This window comes from Musca domestica, unplaced genomic scaffold, assembly GCF_030504385.1.
Source record: "Musca domestica strain aabys unplaced genomic scaffold, Musca_domestica.polishedcontigs.V.1.1 16, whole genome shotgun sequence".
Taxonomy (NCBI): Eukaryota; Metazoa; Arthropoda; class Insecta; order Diptera; family Muscidae; genus Musca; species Musca domestica.
Window position 1 is genome coordinate 11,972,935 of NW_026712219.1, and position 17,324 is coordinate 11,990,258.

The 17,324-nt window shown below is 36.0% G+C and overlaps 1 protein-coding gene across 2 annotated transcripts in view; it reads left to right on the forward strand.

Annotated features, from left to right (window-relative positions):
- Positions 1-17,324, forward strand: part of LOC101891715 (apoptosis-stimulating of p53 protein 1) — a 348,817-nt gene that overhangs the window by 33,658 nt on the left and 297,835 nt on the right. For both annotated transcript variants that reach the window (XM_059120087.1, XM_059120088.1), the window contains exon 2: positions 2,401-3,077. The gene's annotated coding sequence lies outside the window, so the exon portion shown is untranslated. The remainder of the gene's footprint in view (positions 1-2,400; positions 3,078-17,324) is intronic.

The window sequence follows — 17,324 nt, forward strand, 5'->3', positions numbered from 1 at the left end:
GGCCAGACAGATGGGCCGACGGAAAACGCCAGGTCAACTCCAAATGTCCTGAAACGGATTTGGGCCAGAAAGACTAAAGGTCTAAAACCGTTATTTCGATGAGGCGCGTTTAGGCCGAATCAAATGATATATACCCTCTGTAACTACATGGCTCAGATATAAAAAAAATCGTGAAAATGTGTCTAAAATTATCGAATATTCGCAGGTAGTATTATATGGGCGTTATAGATAAGTACCATAAGTGGACCAGATTTGCAGAGAACAGACCTACCAAAACCCCCAATATCAAGTTTTAGCTGATTTGGTAAGAAATCGAAATACCGAGAACCTGGGCTATACCCAAGCGTAAAAAACGTGGTATGAATCTTCGTGTCAAATTTCAAAGTTCTAGATAAAATAATGTGAACCCTGTCGTGATTTGAACGGGCAGATGGACGAAAGGATGGACGGACATCGCTAAATCGCATTATAATTTTATTCTCATCAGAAATATTCGCCGAATGGAAATTTGGGAAGTTTCCACACACAAAAGTATAGTCTATTTTCCCCGCTAAAGATTATCCGTGGACGATTCAAGATTGTAGGCTTCTACCCTGTCCTAAAACGTAATCCAACGCAAAATTACGTTTCGATCGATTTATAATTGTGAGCTAAAGAGCGACAGCAAAAAGCTCCGTTTTAGTGCAGCCTCTAAATATTTTGCGATCATCTCCAACAACAATAGGCTGACCCTATCTCCATGCCAAATTTCGTGAGAATCTGGTCATAATTTCGACCGGTACCGTAAATTTTGATCCGATCTGTCTTTTGTCTGCATGCAGGTCAAGTTTGAAGATGGGCTATATCGGTCCACGATATCGTGTGGCCCCCATATAACGGTACCCCTGATATTCGGTATTTTGATTATGGATTTGTCCACATTTTTTATGGATTTGTCTAAATATTGGTATTTGTTGGTCATAATGGGTTCTAGCGAAACATTGCATGCATCAGTCCGGTACCTCCCGATATTCGGTATTTTGATGATTTTTGCCACATTTATCACGGATTTGTCTGAGAATTGGTATTTGTAGGTCATAATGTGTCCTAATGTTTCTATTGCCCTAAGGTGGAGGGTTTTAAAACTTCGGCCCGGCCGAATTTAATGTTTTTTTACTTCTTTTTAAATGTACTTACCTGAAATTCTACACAAGGAGTACTCTGTGAGTACTTAACCCCCTGAAAGAGTATTGTCTATTGTATATAGGTCCACGGTATCGTATATCCCCCACATAACGGTACCCCCGATATTCGGTATTTTGATGATTTTAACCACATTTTTTAGTGGAATTGTCTGAAATTCTACACAAGGAGTTTCCTCTGAGTACTTTACACCCTGAAAAAATTTGTATATAAAGGTCTGCGTTTTAGTATAGGACTCATATATCGCTTCCCCGACATATTCAATTTTTCCAGGATTTTCGCGACATTATTCACCGGAATTGCGTCAAAGTTCGTATTTAGAGTTCGTAATGGGTACTACAACCTATGAGGGGAAATTGTCTTACGTCACGCTTTAGTATAGCCCCCATACAACGGTAATTCCCTTTATTCGGTATTTTGATGGTATTAGCGACATTATTCACCGGAATTGTTTCGAATTTCGTATTTGAAGTTCGGAATAATTACTACAGGCCATGACAAAAAATTACTTATGCAGGTCCACGTATGTCCCCCATATAACGGTTTTCATTTGAGCGGTATTTTTCCAAGGATTTTTTATTTTTTCAAGTTCCTTTCGAATGGTGGAGGGTATAAGATTTTTTACCTGTTATCTCTAAAGTGCCTCCAGAATAATTTCTCAAGCCATCAATCCATGAATTTCAATAATTCAAAAAAAGTATCTATCTGGCAACTCCATATCGATCAACCATTTCAAATTCATCCTCGATAATTCTCACGAGAGCCATAAACTTGGGCTTAGATATCTTTCACCATTTAAGCTGGAATTCAGTGGGGGGTTTTTGTGTTTCTGTATGTCAGTGTGTGTGTATGGAGCACGATTGTGTGTTGTTTATTGAATGGCGCTCATTGAATACCAACAAAAAATAAACGCGATTCAAGCTAAGGTTGGCATTCGCTGGAGAAACTTTTTCTCTTTATGGCTTGGATTTACTCTCTTAAAAAATTCAAAATTTCAAATAGAGAGAATATCTTAAAGTAGTGCGCCGATTTTGTTAAAAAAAGTAAAATACCTCTGAGAGCCCAGAGAAAAATGAGAAAAATATTTTTGAGAGAGAAGTGTTTTCAAAACGTCTCCCTTCCATTTCACAAAAAAAGTTATTTTGGTTTATTGGTTACTCTGGCGAAGACAATTTTTTAATGAGGTTTTTTTTGTTCTTTTTTTTTTGTTTGTTTTAGAAATTCCCCAAAATAATTCGAGAAGTGAGCAAATATTTCCGTAAACATCAGCAACGCATCAACGGAAAGAGAAATTATCCTCGAGAAAGAATTTCAGGCGGGAGTGGTCGTCGTTCGTTCGGTTGTCAACATTATTTACAAACAAGCGGAATGGTGTGAAAATCATCAGGCGGCCGTGTATTGGCTTCATGAAAAATATAAGCTGTTAAAATTAAGTGCAAGAAAAACGCGGCGCATGCGCAAAACAAAAATCGGCGCTGTTTGGTGTTTTTCAGTGTGGAAAATAAACAAATAAATAAGGTGAAAACAAAAATAAGAAAATCAAAGCAAAAAAAGAGAAAAGAAAAATAAGTTTGCAAAAAAAGAAAATTTTAAAAGAAAAATATTCACAACAACAAGGCATAAAATTAATATTCAATACCTGTTCTGATATGTCAAATGCGTCTCGAGCCTCAAAGCGCCTTGCATAGCCGTTTGTTGCCCGGCTTGTTTGCCGTCATCGTTCACTGTACATCGTTAGCTGGACTTCATTGAGAGTTTGAAAAGCGGCTCTTTTTTTGTTTTCTTTTTATCACCGTAAACCTTGTTGGAATTGCTGCTACTCCTGGGTGCCTCGCTGCCGCTCCCTTGGCCCTCGCTGGCCGTGATAAATCGTTTTTTACATGTTGTAATGTAAGGTCAGTAACATTCTTTTTCATGTAACTGGTTGTTTTTGTTGCCATTTGGTGCTAGTAGCCATTAACGAATGGTGAGGGTAGCAGCTATATGGGATTTCAAAACTTGCACACAGACACTCACACACACACTCACTCACTCACCGACATGACCATTTGTAAATTGTGCCGAGCTTGTTTCATCAAACTTCAATACTTTTTTTTCACTTTTTTAATTAAATTGCTGTGAGTTTTTTCTTTCATTTTTTGTGAAGAATTTTTTGTTATTGTTGTTGTATTGACGATGATGATTCAAATCATTCAAGTGCGTAATGTTGCCCGTGCGGCCGCCCGTCACTGCTACTCAGGCATGAGTTTGCGTAAAAGTTTAGTAAACAATTTTATTTCGTTTTTTTTTTTTTTTAATTTTTTGTTATTTGTTTGGAATGGCTTTGGCAATTTTTCATCATCAAAGGGTTTTTATTGTTGGTCGGAATTGGCCCCAGTCTGACACAGACGGCCCTTAACAGCAATCGCTCCACACCTCCTCAGAGGCATGATGCTTTGTCATATTGTTGTTTGTTTACAAGAGGGTTATGCAATAGGAACATATTTTTAACCTCATTTTTTATTCTGTTTTAAAAATCTCGAAATATTTGCAAAAAAAAAAAAACTATAAAGTATTGTATATAACAACAAGTGCCCTCTACTTCGTCAGCGAAAAATCCACCTTTAAATTTTAGCTTTGTTCCAACAGTTCGTGTTAGCGCCCACTAGCCAGTGCCCGTCCGTTTGTCCGTCTGTGGAAATCACTCTAGCTTCTGAAAGAAATGAAGTAGGTTGATACAATTTTACTCAAATGTCTGCATCACTTTTAGCCCCCACAGCCCCCATATAATTGTACCTCCCTATTTTCGGTATTTTGGCGATTTAGGCTACATTATTCACCGGAAACGGTCCACGACTTCGTATAGCTCCCATATAACGGCAGCTCCCGATATTCGGTATTTTGATGATTTAGGCGACATTATTCACCGGAAATGTTTCAAATTTGGTATTTGAAGTTCGAAATGGATACTACAGCCTATGACAGAAAATTGTCTGTGCAGGTGCAAGTCTTCGTATAGCCCCCATGTAACGGCACCTCCCGATATTCGGCATTTTAATGATTTTAGCGACAATATTAACCGGAATTGTTTCAAATTTTGCATTTGAAGTTCGTAACGGATACTACAGCCTTAGACAGAAATTTGTCTGTGCAGGTTCCCGTTTTGGTATAGACCCCTATGGTACCTCCTTATATTCGGTATTTAGATGAATTTAGCTATATTATGCCCAGATTTTTTTTAAGTTTCGTTTTCGTCGTATAGACCCTAATATAATGGCTACATTCGGTATTTTAAAGATTTTAACAGAATTTTTAACGGATTTTTTGAATATTGCCAAATTCGGCACTTTACATCAATTTCGTCCTTTTACATCAAAAAGTCTAAAGTCTTTCATTTCGTAGTTTAAGGAGGAGTATATTAGTAAAACCATTGCACAATGGATCCACGTCCAATTTTTCGGGCCAAAAGTATTTCAACATCTCCATATGTGAACCCTAAAAACCAACAGTGGCCGAAATATCCAATTTCAGGATTCAAGCTTAATCCACACTTTATCCAAGGCAAAGTTAGCCCAGACCAATACTATATACCAACAATGGCTTTTATATCAAGTTTCAGGATTTCAGCTTTATTCCTTCACCCAATATTAATTTTAGTAGAATTTAGTTATTTTCGTTCAGTTAAAGTACGCATTTTCAAAACAATCTCTATCGCCGATACTAACAAGGAAATTAATATGAAATTTCATGATTTCAGCTCTTTAATTTCCCCTGTTACCAAATTTTGTACCATTAAGTACAATTATAGTACTCAAATCCAAAACCAGCTCCTTTTCTCAACCACTGACAACAGGTCACATTTCAGGATTTTAGCTCTATTCTTTCAACTAATGCCAAATTTTGTACTATTTTGTACAAAAATAGTGCACATTTCCAAACCACTGCCAAATCTCAAACACAGATACCAGGATTCCATCTCCACCCCTTAACCCAATACCCCTTATAATATCATACAGTACTTTTCGATAAATTATAGCACACTTTTTCAAAAATACCTCTATATCTTAACCACCGACTTCAATAATGACCTCTATATCAAATTCAAGATATAAGCTCTATTCCTTCACTCAACACAAAATTTGCTACTACTTAGTACTTGTCGTACAATTATAGTAAACATATCCAAACCATTGAAATCTCAAACATCCAAATCCCAAACACAGACCCCAATCAAGACCTCAATATCAAATTTTAGGATTCCGCCTCCAACCCTTCATCCAATACCATATCTTTATCCCAGAAGCCAACAGTAACCTCAAAATCAAATTACGGGATTCATGCTCTATCCATTCACTCAATGGCAACTTTCGTACCATTTAGTATTATTTCGAACAACTATAGTACGCATTTCCAAACCCACCTTCTAATCTCAAACAGTTATCTAATCTACAACAGTTATCTAAAAATAAAATTTCACAATTTTAGCTCTATCCCTCCAACTAATACCAAATTTAGTACTATTTAGTACTTTTCGTACAATTATAGTACTCATTTCCAAAATCACCTTCATATGCAAACTACCCTCCAAATCCACAGATACCATCAGTAATCTAAATATCAACTTTCAGAGCTTTATCTTTGTCCCTACACCTATGCAACGATACCCAATACCAAATTTCCGATTTCAAGTACTATCTGATCACCTAATACTAAATTGTACCATATATTGTACTTCTTAATATTTCAAATCAGCAGCTTCTTCCGTTACCCCAAACTAGAGTGGTACCAAATTTAGTACCATTTAGTACAGTTCTTACTTAGTATACATTTCGGAAACCCATAGGTCCAGGCAACATACGATTGGCGACCCCAATACCAAATTTCCAATTTCAAGCACTATCTGTTCACCCAATGCTAAATTGTACTAAATATAGTACTATTTAGTACTTCTCGTGCACTTGTGGTACATATTTCCAAAACCACCTCTTTATCACAAACTTACCACCAACAGGGACTTTAAATTATAAAATCCAGCTTCTTCCGTTCACCTTAATCCAATTTGTTCTAAATTTAGTACCATTTAGTACCGTTCACACAAATTGTTACCAATTTCCAAAATCACCTGCATATATTTAACTTTTTTTCCAACCATGATTCCAATACCAACATTTCAGGTTTTTACTTCTATCCGTTCACCTAATACCAAATAATACCACTGTAGAAGTTTAGTACCATTTTAGAACGATTCGTATACTTAAAGTTCGAATTTCTAGGAACCCTTCGGCACATCTATCCTACACTCTTAAGTGACTCTTATTCCAAATTCTAGCTTATTCCTCTTGTCCAATACAAACTATTCAATTTTTATACCATCAGCCATAAGGTTGCGGCCAAAACGTGCCTCATAAATAAGGGTTTTAGATCCTGGGTCTCTTTGGACCAAATCCATTTCAGGACATTTGGAGTCGATCTAGCGATGTCCGTCCGTCTGCCTGGCTGGCTGGTGCAAGTTTTGGCTGGTGGAGTATTAGATTCGGCTCAAACTTGGTAAATCGCAATATTATTATCACACTTAGATCGAGTCCGAAATGGGCAATATCAATATATTCTTTCTGGTACCTCCCACACAAAGGGTCAACATTTCGAATATCAATAAAGCTCATAAAAGGCGAAATTAACATCAGATTCCATTCAGATTTGGCACATCTTAATATTTCCCTCATATAGATGGAAGAGATGGTAGACATCGGACCACCTCCGCCTCAAATGGTCAAAATTTTGAATAACCAAAGCGATCATAAAATACGAAATAAGCATCCGCTTCTCTTCATATTTCCCATTATTTCTACGACCCTAAATCTGTTATAAGTTTGGACAATATCGGACCATTCTTTCTGGTACCTCCCCCATAAAGGGTCAAAATTTTAAACATCCATGAAGCTCATAAAATGCGAAATGAGCATCCGATTCCATTCAGACTTGGCACATCTAAATATTTCTATCAACACAAGATCTGTTATAAAAATGGAAGGGATCGGACCATTTCTTCAAATTTAACATTTTCTAAAGGATGGAATATAGTCCAAACCTGGCAGGTCGCAAAATTTATATCATATTTTTTTAGGTCCGATGCGAAATGGACAACATTGGTCCATTCCTTCGGAACCTACTCCATAGAGGTTCAACAATTTGAATAATCATAACAGAAGTCAAAATATATTTAAATAATCGAACATGGGCTGAGGGTATACATCTGCCGAAAAAACGGACTGATACTTTTTAACTTGTTAAATATATTTCCAATGTGTGCGGTTGTGTTACAATCATGGTGTCCTACATACGAAGCCCTCATGCCAGCCAATAATCATCGTCAGTTTTCTATCCAATAACCCTCTTTGATGATTGACTGTCAACAATGCCGCTACTACATCTCGCTACTGCTCGGTGTACACTTCTCTTGTTATACAATCGATTTGATTCAAATTGTGGAGTGTTTTTTCCGAATACTTCCACTTATGCGGAATACCTTTTGAATGACTGCCAATGGATGTATGTATGTATGTGTGTAGATTGGTTGGTTGGTTGGTATGGGTATTCAAATGAATTGCTGTTGTCTGTCAGAATAATGCCAAAAACAATCCTTCGTTACATGAAGAATATTTACAGCAACAACTTCATCATTTACCATAACAACAAAAACTTATATGTAAATAGTCAGTCTGCCTGTTGATTGTTTGTTGGAGACTGAATGACTGACTGACGTTCCGATGTAGTTGTTCGTGTTTGTCAAAATATTTAGGCCTCTGCTGATGAGAAATTGTCTAAAGAGTGGGTTATCAAATTCCTTTGTCAGACAACAGATGTTGCCAAAAAACCGGGGGAGGGGAAGGCGAAGCTGAACTTGTTACCGAAAAGGGTGTCATACCATTCGGAGGGCGAATTGGAAGAAAAAAGCAGGAACACTTGATTTATTTCATGAAGAAAAGTAATTTACTTCTTGTACAAATAATCAAGCAACGAAAAAAAGGAAAGAATGAATGGATGAAAGGAAGAAAAACTAAATTACGAACATTATTTTTTATCATAAATTGGGGGGAAGTTTTTTTTATTTCTGTCAGAAGTAATTCCATTGTGGGAAGTAACAAAATTTCCGTGAAGAGGGGAATAAATTTGAAACTCATTTGAGTTATGACTTCCTTTGGTGTACGGGAATAGAAAAGGGGCGAATTAAAAGGTATTCTCATATAAGGAATTGCCGGGTTATAAAAGAATGCATTGTTAGCTCCTATAAGAAAAAATGTTGGTCTTCTACATAAGACGAACAAATGGTCTCTATAAAGAATACCCCAGGGTCTTTCAGACAAGGTATTCAATTCTTGTATGTTCTATATAATTAAAATGAATGGTATTCTTTATAGCAATGATCTATAGACCATTTGGTAATCTAAAACAACTTAAAAAGCAATAAGTTCGGCCGGGCCGAACTTTGAATACCCTCCACCATTTGGAACGAATTTGGAAATTTTCAAAAAAATTAAGTCCTTAAAAAATTCTGTTAAAATTTTAAAAATAGTGAATATAGCCGTTATGTTGGGGTCTATACGACGTGGATCTACATAGGCCTTGTTTGTCATAAGCCATATTCAAATTCGAAATAATGTTCTGTCTCAGGCTATAGCATCCATTTCGAACGTCAAATACGACATCTCAAACAATTTCGGTGGGTATTGTACCTACCGAATATAGGGAGGTACTGATATATGGTGCCTATACGCAGACCCATACCTGCATAGACAATTTTATGTCACAGACTGTAGTTTCCATTACGAACTCTAAATACGTAATTTGAAACAATTCCGTTAAATAATGACGCTAAAATCATCAAAATACCCAATTTTGGGAGGTACCGTTAAATGGGGGCTATACGAAGACATGGACCTGCACAGACAATTTTCTGTCTTAGGCTGTAGTATCCATTACGAATCTCAAATACCAAATTTGAAAAAATTCCGTTGAATAATTTTACTAAAATCATGAAAATACCGAATATCGGGAGGTACTTATATAGGGGGGCTTTATGAAAACGTGGACCTACATGGCCCATTTTTCGAATATCGAATATCGGGAGGTACTTATATATGGTGGCTATATGAAAACGTGGACCTACATGGCCCATTTACGAACCTGTCTCCTAGAAAAATAAACACATGTGCAAATTTTTAGCCTTTTATCTCAATTCGTTCGAAAGATTGATTAAATAGGCAGACAAACGGACAGACAGACGAACATGGCTAAATCGTCTTAGAATTTTACACTGATCAAGAATATGTATACTTTTTTGGGTCTGACATGAGTATTTCGAGGAGTTACAAACGGAAGGACAAAGTTAATATAAATAAAAAAAGTCAGTTTTATTCGTAAAAATCCCGCATATATATTTGCGCATAGAATAGATAATTTGGCCATCTTATCGGGAAGACCATTTAAGCTTCTCGAAGAAAAAAAACAGTTCTGTACCAAGAAGCCCATCCTATGTCGACTTTTTTTTTTAAGAGAAAAAATCATTTGGTTGTCTTGTCAGAAGGGCAATTATGTCTTTTGAATGAGAGACAATTTGGTTGTCAAATAAAAATCCTACTTCTTGTCAATCGTAGTCGACTTTACTCGTCATATCATACAGGCAATCCGTCTTCTAACATAGAAATCGTATTGGTCAACTTCTACAGAAGAAAGTATTTGGTCTTGTCATCATGTTTTGTCTGACTGGCATTTAGAAAAATTTGCCTTCTTATCGAAAAGAAGTGTTTAGCCTTACGTAGAGGATCTGTGCACTTCCCTTGGAGAAGCTTAAATACGATTCTTTGCTTGAAAAAGTTAATGTGATTTTATTAGAGAAGTCATCAATGGTACGAAATTACGATTCTTTAAGAGACTATCTTACACTTACTGAAAGTGGAGAGTTTTTGAACTTCTCATGCATTTAATAACAGTGGTGCAACATAAGGTGTCATTTCGTTTTCTCCTACATAAAAAGGGCGCCTATTACAGGGTAAGATAAAAAACTGCAACAAAATCAAACGCCAACATTTTTGCAATTTTTTTTCAAATTTTATTGAATGAAAGCAAACAAGTAAAAAAGCAGTAAGTTCGGCCGAGCCGAACTTTGAATACTCTCCACCATTTGGAACGAATTAGAAAATTTTCAAAAAAAAAAAAAATAATAATAAAATCCATTAAAATTCTGTTAAAATCTTTAAAATACCTAATATCGGAATATATATACCTAATCGGATATATTGTGGACCTATCTATGTCTAGGAGTAAAACACTCACAAAGAACTCCTTGTGTGGAATTTCAGACAATTCCGTTGAAAAATGTGGCTAAAATCATCCAAATACCGAATATCGGGGGTACCGTTATGTGGGGGCTAAACGATATCGTGGACCGATATAGCCCATCTTCGAACTTCACCTGCCTGCAGACAAAAGAGAGATCTGTGCAAAATTTTGCTTCCTATCTTAATTTGTTTCGACTATAGCGTGATTACGCTTATTAAGAATATAAATACTTTGTTGGGTCTAAAATGATTATTTCGATGATTTACAAACGGAATGACGAACTTCATATACCCTCCATACTATGTATGGTGGAGGGTATATAAATGTCGGAAATAGCTTCAAATTTTAAAATAAGTTTAGATTTGTTCGAATTGGTCACCTTTGGCACGAATTATGATCTTTAAACGGCTAATGAAACCGTCACACGCTGCCCAAATGTGGCTCGGCGGTATTTTGGTCCATTCCCGGCAAAGCGCTTCCTTGGGGTGATCGACACTTGGGTATTTTTTAGTGTCAACCTTGCTTTCCAAATTACCCCAGACACAATAGTCCAACGTATTGCTATCCGGAGATTTTGCGCGCGACATTGTGCGCTGGAAATGAAGAGAGGAACCTCATTTTGTAACCATTCTTGGGTGGCGCGAGCTGAGTGCGATGGTGCTGAGTCCTGTTGGTGTGTCCAAGGTCTGCCGCCAAAATGTTTGCGTGCCCAAGGCTTTAATACACCCTCCAGAATATTTTCGCGATATTCAGCATATATTCTGATGCCACGGTCGATTAATACGAGCGGAGAGCGACCATCGCCTGTTTTGGCGGCCCACATCATCACCATGGCTAGCGCTTGAGTTATGATGGCCAACCGAAGGTGCACCTTTTCAGCTGACCTCTTTGGCAAGTAAACACGAGCGAATCATTTTGTTTGTTTACAAATTGCTGGACAACGAATGTTTTCTCATTGGAAAAAAACCAAATTCGGCAGTTTACCACTTTCGACCAAGTGAAGGAACTCTTTAGCTCTTGTGAGTTTATTTTCTTTCTGTTGCGGTGTTAGTTCTTGCACTTTTTGGAATTTAAATGACTTTACCTCGAGCTTATTTTTCAATATTTGCCGAATGGTATATTGCAATATGTTCAGCACACGAGCCATTTTTTTGCCACTGCGACGCTGGTTTCGATCAATTTACTCCTTTTCCAAACATATCTGCTGATGTTGCTGTTTCCTTCCGCCTACTTCCTTGAAGTTGGGCTATGCTAACAGTATCACGGTAACGAGCAATGGTACGAGACACAAAAGATTCATTCACATTTAAATGCTGTAGTGCTCTAACGATAGCCACTTATGTTTTTCCAGTCAAATATAAATAAATCACACTATCACGCTTGAATTCCATCAGAAATAACTTTTTTTTTTTAAAATTCTCACCAAAAATGCTCACCTAAATGCTTTTGTACGCTTGTAAACAATATAATGAGCTGTCGTTGGAATAATTTTAACAGCTGTCGGACGAGTGGCTTAGAAATGACAGCTGTTTGAAGTTTGTTGCAGTTTTATACCCTCCACCTTGGAAAGGGAGGGTATATCAACTTTGTCATTCCGTTTGTAACATCCTTAAATATTCGTCGCAGACCCCATAAAGTATATATATATATTCATAATCAGCATAATATTCTAAGTCGATTTAACGATGTCCGTCTGTCTGTCCGCCTGTCTGTTGAAATCACGATACAGCCCACGTTATTTGACGTAGAGCGCCAAAATTTAGCAGAGCAATTTTTATTATGTCTAGGATGGTTGGTATTGAAAGTGAGATACATCGGTCTACGTTCTGGTATAGTCCCCATATAACGGTACCTCCCGATATTCGGTATTTTGTTTATTTTTGCCACATTTTTTCACTGATTTATATAAAAATTGGTATTTGTGGGTCATAATGGGTCCTAGTTCGTGTGGCGAAACATTGTATGTATAAGTCCACGTTTTGGTATAGTCCCCATATAACGGTACCTCCCGATATTCGGTATTTTCATGATTTCTGAAGATTTTTGACACATTTTTTTCACGAATTTTTCTGAAAATTGATAGTTGTAGATCATAATGGGTCCCAGTTCGTGTGGCGAATTATTGTAATTATAGGTCCACGATTTGGTGTAGCCCCCATATAATGGTACCCCCCGATGTTCGGTAATTTATTGATTTTTGCCACATTTGTCACTCTTCGCAATTTGGTATAGCTCCCATATAACGATACCTCCCGATATTCGGCATTTTAATGGTTTTTTGCCACATTTCTTCTAATGTTTCCTTTACCCTAAGGTGGAGGATATTAAAAGTTTGGCCCCGTTGAACTTAATGTTTTTTTATTTGTTTCATTTCACTCCGTATTTGTGTGTGAAGTTCGTTGCAGTTTTTTCATCTCACCCTGTATTTTTTAAATTTTATTATCTTTATAAAAACTGCAATATATTAAAAATCCCTTTTTTCTCTGGCTTACTACATCTCTCTCGCTCTCTTTATATTAGCCCTTTTTGAGCCGAAAAAAATACCAAGGTTTGTGTCTTTGCTAATTAAATTCAGTTGCATCTTGACGGACATCCCTTACAGTATGCTTTTTCCATAATCCTTCTTATTTTACGCTTCTTTGTTGAGGGCGAGCCTCGAACACTTTAAGTACAACTTTATTTACAACTTCACTCATCAGAAGGAAGGCTAAATAGAACACAAAACTCAAACCTCTAGCCTTTTTCTCCAATGCCATGAGTGTACAAAAATAACATTTTTCTACAGAGTTTGTTTGTCATCGACAAACCTACATCCTGCAGAATACAAAAGATCTAGCCCTTCACTAATACTCTGTATTAACTTCACGATATTTAGTGCCTTTTTTGAATTTCCGTATTACAAGAACAAAGAGTGACTTTAAACTTATTCCTAAATTTCAGTTCTCTCCCTATCTTAATATCAGTATTCCCTAAAGGTTGAACTTATTATTTTCTTTTTATGAACACCCTTCATAGAACTCCCCCTTTCCCTGCTTCTCCTAGAAAACTATATTCCGCTCTCGCTACTTCTTCCTCTCACCTGTTGCAACCAATTTGTTAACAATAACCAAATAGCATTTCACGATTATCTCCATTAATTTTATTAAAAATAATTGCATTAGTATTACCACCCCCCCCAAAAAAAAAAAAAAAAAAACGGAATGCAGCAAAAGCAACAACAACAATAAAATTTACAGTTGATGTTTTTCCCAGCAGTTCATTGCATTTGCATTTAAGACTTCCGGCTTCATTGCAGTATCCTGTTTCATTTCTTACTTAAATGCAAAGTGAAAAGGAAAATAATTCCTGCTGCATCATTGAAGGTCGTTATCATTTGCATGGTCGTCAGCTAGTGCATTAGCAACACCACCACCACATTGGCAACTACAAACGCTTCTTCTTTTTCTTCGTCGTACCCTCCATACATTCCTGATAAACTTCATTGCAGGCGTCTCTTTTGATTACCATCATCATCATCATCCATGGGGTCCTGCTCATCACACATTCATTGGCTTGGCAAGGCAGACGGAACGAAAGGAATGAGAAAAAAATCGCTCCACCTTTCTCTGCCTCCCCATCCCCTACAACATTTTAAATGCAAATCCTTGTTGACTTGTTTGCGCGCTCGTACAGAGTGGTGGGTAGAGTGCACATTTCATTATTGCCGAGCACCGCCATCTGTGACAATGTATTGAAAATATATAGTTCCTCTTCGAGTATCAACGGTATAGAGGAGAAAGTCAAAATTACAATTTTTATATACACCGATATTATTGTTGGTAATTTGAATATTTCTTCGTTTACTTTTTTTCCGTACAGGGAATAAGTCGTGTTGGTGTGAAACAAATTTGCAAAGTTCTTTCTATTTCCGAGGAGAGAGCATATGGGTTTGTCAATGATATGGCTTTGTTGCATTCTCCTTATTAAATTTAGAGAATTTCATAAGGTTATGTTTTTGATATTAACAAATGGAAATGGAATGGAATTTTTTAGCTAATATAATTGGTGGATCATAAAAAATATGGGTTCCATTCCAAGACACTTCTGATTTATATCAGAATATCTTGGGACTAACTTTGAGGTTATTTTTACATAATACCATGTGACCCATGCGGTCTTTATCTCTAAAAAAATCTGGTGCTTTTTATACCCTCAGTCATATGGTTAGAGAGGGTATATAAAATATGATAGGGTCAAAACGTGTCTAGTTGAAATAATGGTCCTAAAAGGCCTTGGGTCTATTTTGGACCAAATCCGTTTCAGAACATTTGGAGTCGATCTAGTGATGTCCGTCCGTTCGTCTGTCTGTCTGTCTGGCTGGTGCGCACGATAACTCTCGAAGATCCAAACTTGCTACATCGTAATATTTTTGTCAAACATAGATCGAGTTCGGAGATGGGCAATATCGGTCCACTCCTTCTGATACCTCCCCAAGAAAAGGTAGAAAATTTAAAAAAAAAAAAAAAAAAATATACAATATTGGCCTATTCTGAATAATCATAACAAAAGTCAAAATATTTTTAAATAATCGAACATTGGCTAAGGGTATACATCAGTCGGCTAAACCATTTTTTTTCTGAGAAAACAGATTATTTTCTCTTATTTTCCTGCCCTGTAGTGCTAGTCCTGTGGTGCTAGTAAAGCTCGTGAAATCGAAAGTTAAGCTCATTACATTACACTTACATTCCAGCACACCCTATAGTGTACTGATATACCTTCGATGTGAATATGTATGTTTGCCTGTACCCACCCAAAATCCATGAAACATATGCAAATATTTTAGTCTATCGCTGGGTGAGAGTTGTACACCGTAAAATTTAAAAAAAATAAGAAGTATAGCATCAAAACCATAAACCTTATATCGGGTAATTTTTTAAGCAATCGTTGAAATTCCAACAATCAAACTAGCAAACAAAACCCTTTGAGAAAATCAGTAAAGATTTTGAATAGGTCTATTTTCCTACATTAAACTGACCATTAGATTAGATTAATATTAAAGAAATTGTAAAATTTTAGTAGCGATCGCACAATAGATACGACCTGAGCATCGAGAACAAAAAGGCTACCGAATCTCTCACAGATGGGAAAATCTGAAAGCTGTATCGTCCTGGGATGTCCACTAACGTGGATTTTTTAAAAAATATTTCTGGGATATCCACTAACGTGGATTTTTTAAAAAAATATTTCTGGGATATTCACTAACGTGGATTTTTTAAAAAAATATTTCTGGGATATCCACTAACGTGGATTTTTTAAAAAATATTTCTGGGATATCCAATAACGTGGATTTTTTAAAAAATATTTCTGGGATATCCACTAACGTGGATTTTTTAAAAAATATTTCTGGGATATCCACTAACGTGGATTTTTTAAGAAATATTTTTGGGATATCCACTAACGTGGATTTTTTAAGAAATATTTTTGGGATATCCACTAACGTGGATTTTTTAAGAAATATTTTTGGGATATCCACTAACGTGGATTTTTTCAAAAAATATCTCTGGGATATCCACCTAAATATCCACTAAACTTATTGTAAAATTTGATGCTATTTTCGACATTTTGTTGCTTTAATTTAAAAAGATTAAAAAAATGTAAAAATCATGGTGTTTGACTTTGTTGCAGTTTTTTTTTTATCTCACCCTGTATTTCCGACATTTTTTGCTTTCATTCAATAAAATTTGAAAAGAAAAATATAAAAATTATGGCGTTTGACGTTGTTGTAGTTTTTTTTTTCACCCTGTAAATCTTTATCCGATTTCAAGTTTATTGTGTACCAAGTGTGTAATATGCTTCCAAGTAGGATGGTGGAAATCGGTTCAGATATAACAATATGTCCTATATATATATTTCATCCGATTTTGTATTTTTATCCCTCTCAGCTCAGCTCAGCTCAAATAAGATGGATTTTAATGAATATCGGCTTAGTCGGTCACCTTTAGTAGAAATCGATTAAGAGGAGGATATATTTCCACACATTAGTTTCTTTTTTCTTTAAAACCATACTACGATTTCAAAAAACGATCTTAAATTCCCCATAAAAACGTTTATTTGTTATGGGTAGCTCTACTAAATATGTAAATTGGGGTAGGGTATTCTAAAATCGGGCCCACCCGACTTTTGGCTTTTCTTACTGATCTACTATTGATACAATGATACACATTCTACCTACAAAAAAAATTCAGAAACTCTAAGACCTATGAACATGGAGAAAATAAAATGGGGATCTGACCATGGATTTTATGGAAATATTTTTTTTCAGGAACTATGATTGAATGTACATTTTTTTAAACCTATTTTTTTAAATATTTATTTCATGGATTATTATTATATTATTTAATTTTTTTAATTATTTTTTTCAGGTTATGTTTTAAAATATTTTTTAGAGACTTGGATTGGTTTAAAAGTGCTCTTTTCAGAGAATTTCAGGGAGCTTGAATTTTTTTTAAATTATTTTTAGGGACTATCGATAAATGTCGATTTTTTCAGGTACTTTAAGGGACTATCACAGCTTCAAAAATTTATGAATATTTTTAGGGACTATCCTATTATTTTAGGGACTATCCCCAAATAATCTTTGACAACAGCATCCTCTAAGTGTATGGAATTTTCTACGAAAAATGTCGTCAAAAGCAACAAAAAAATGTACACAAACTTAAATTTCCATACAATGTAGATGCAGGGTATGGAGGATATCATGAACATCATAACATATTCATAGCCCACAACTGCATACGAGTGAATGAACGAACGAAGGATGTCATTTTGTGTGTGTGTATGTGCAT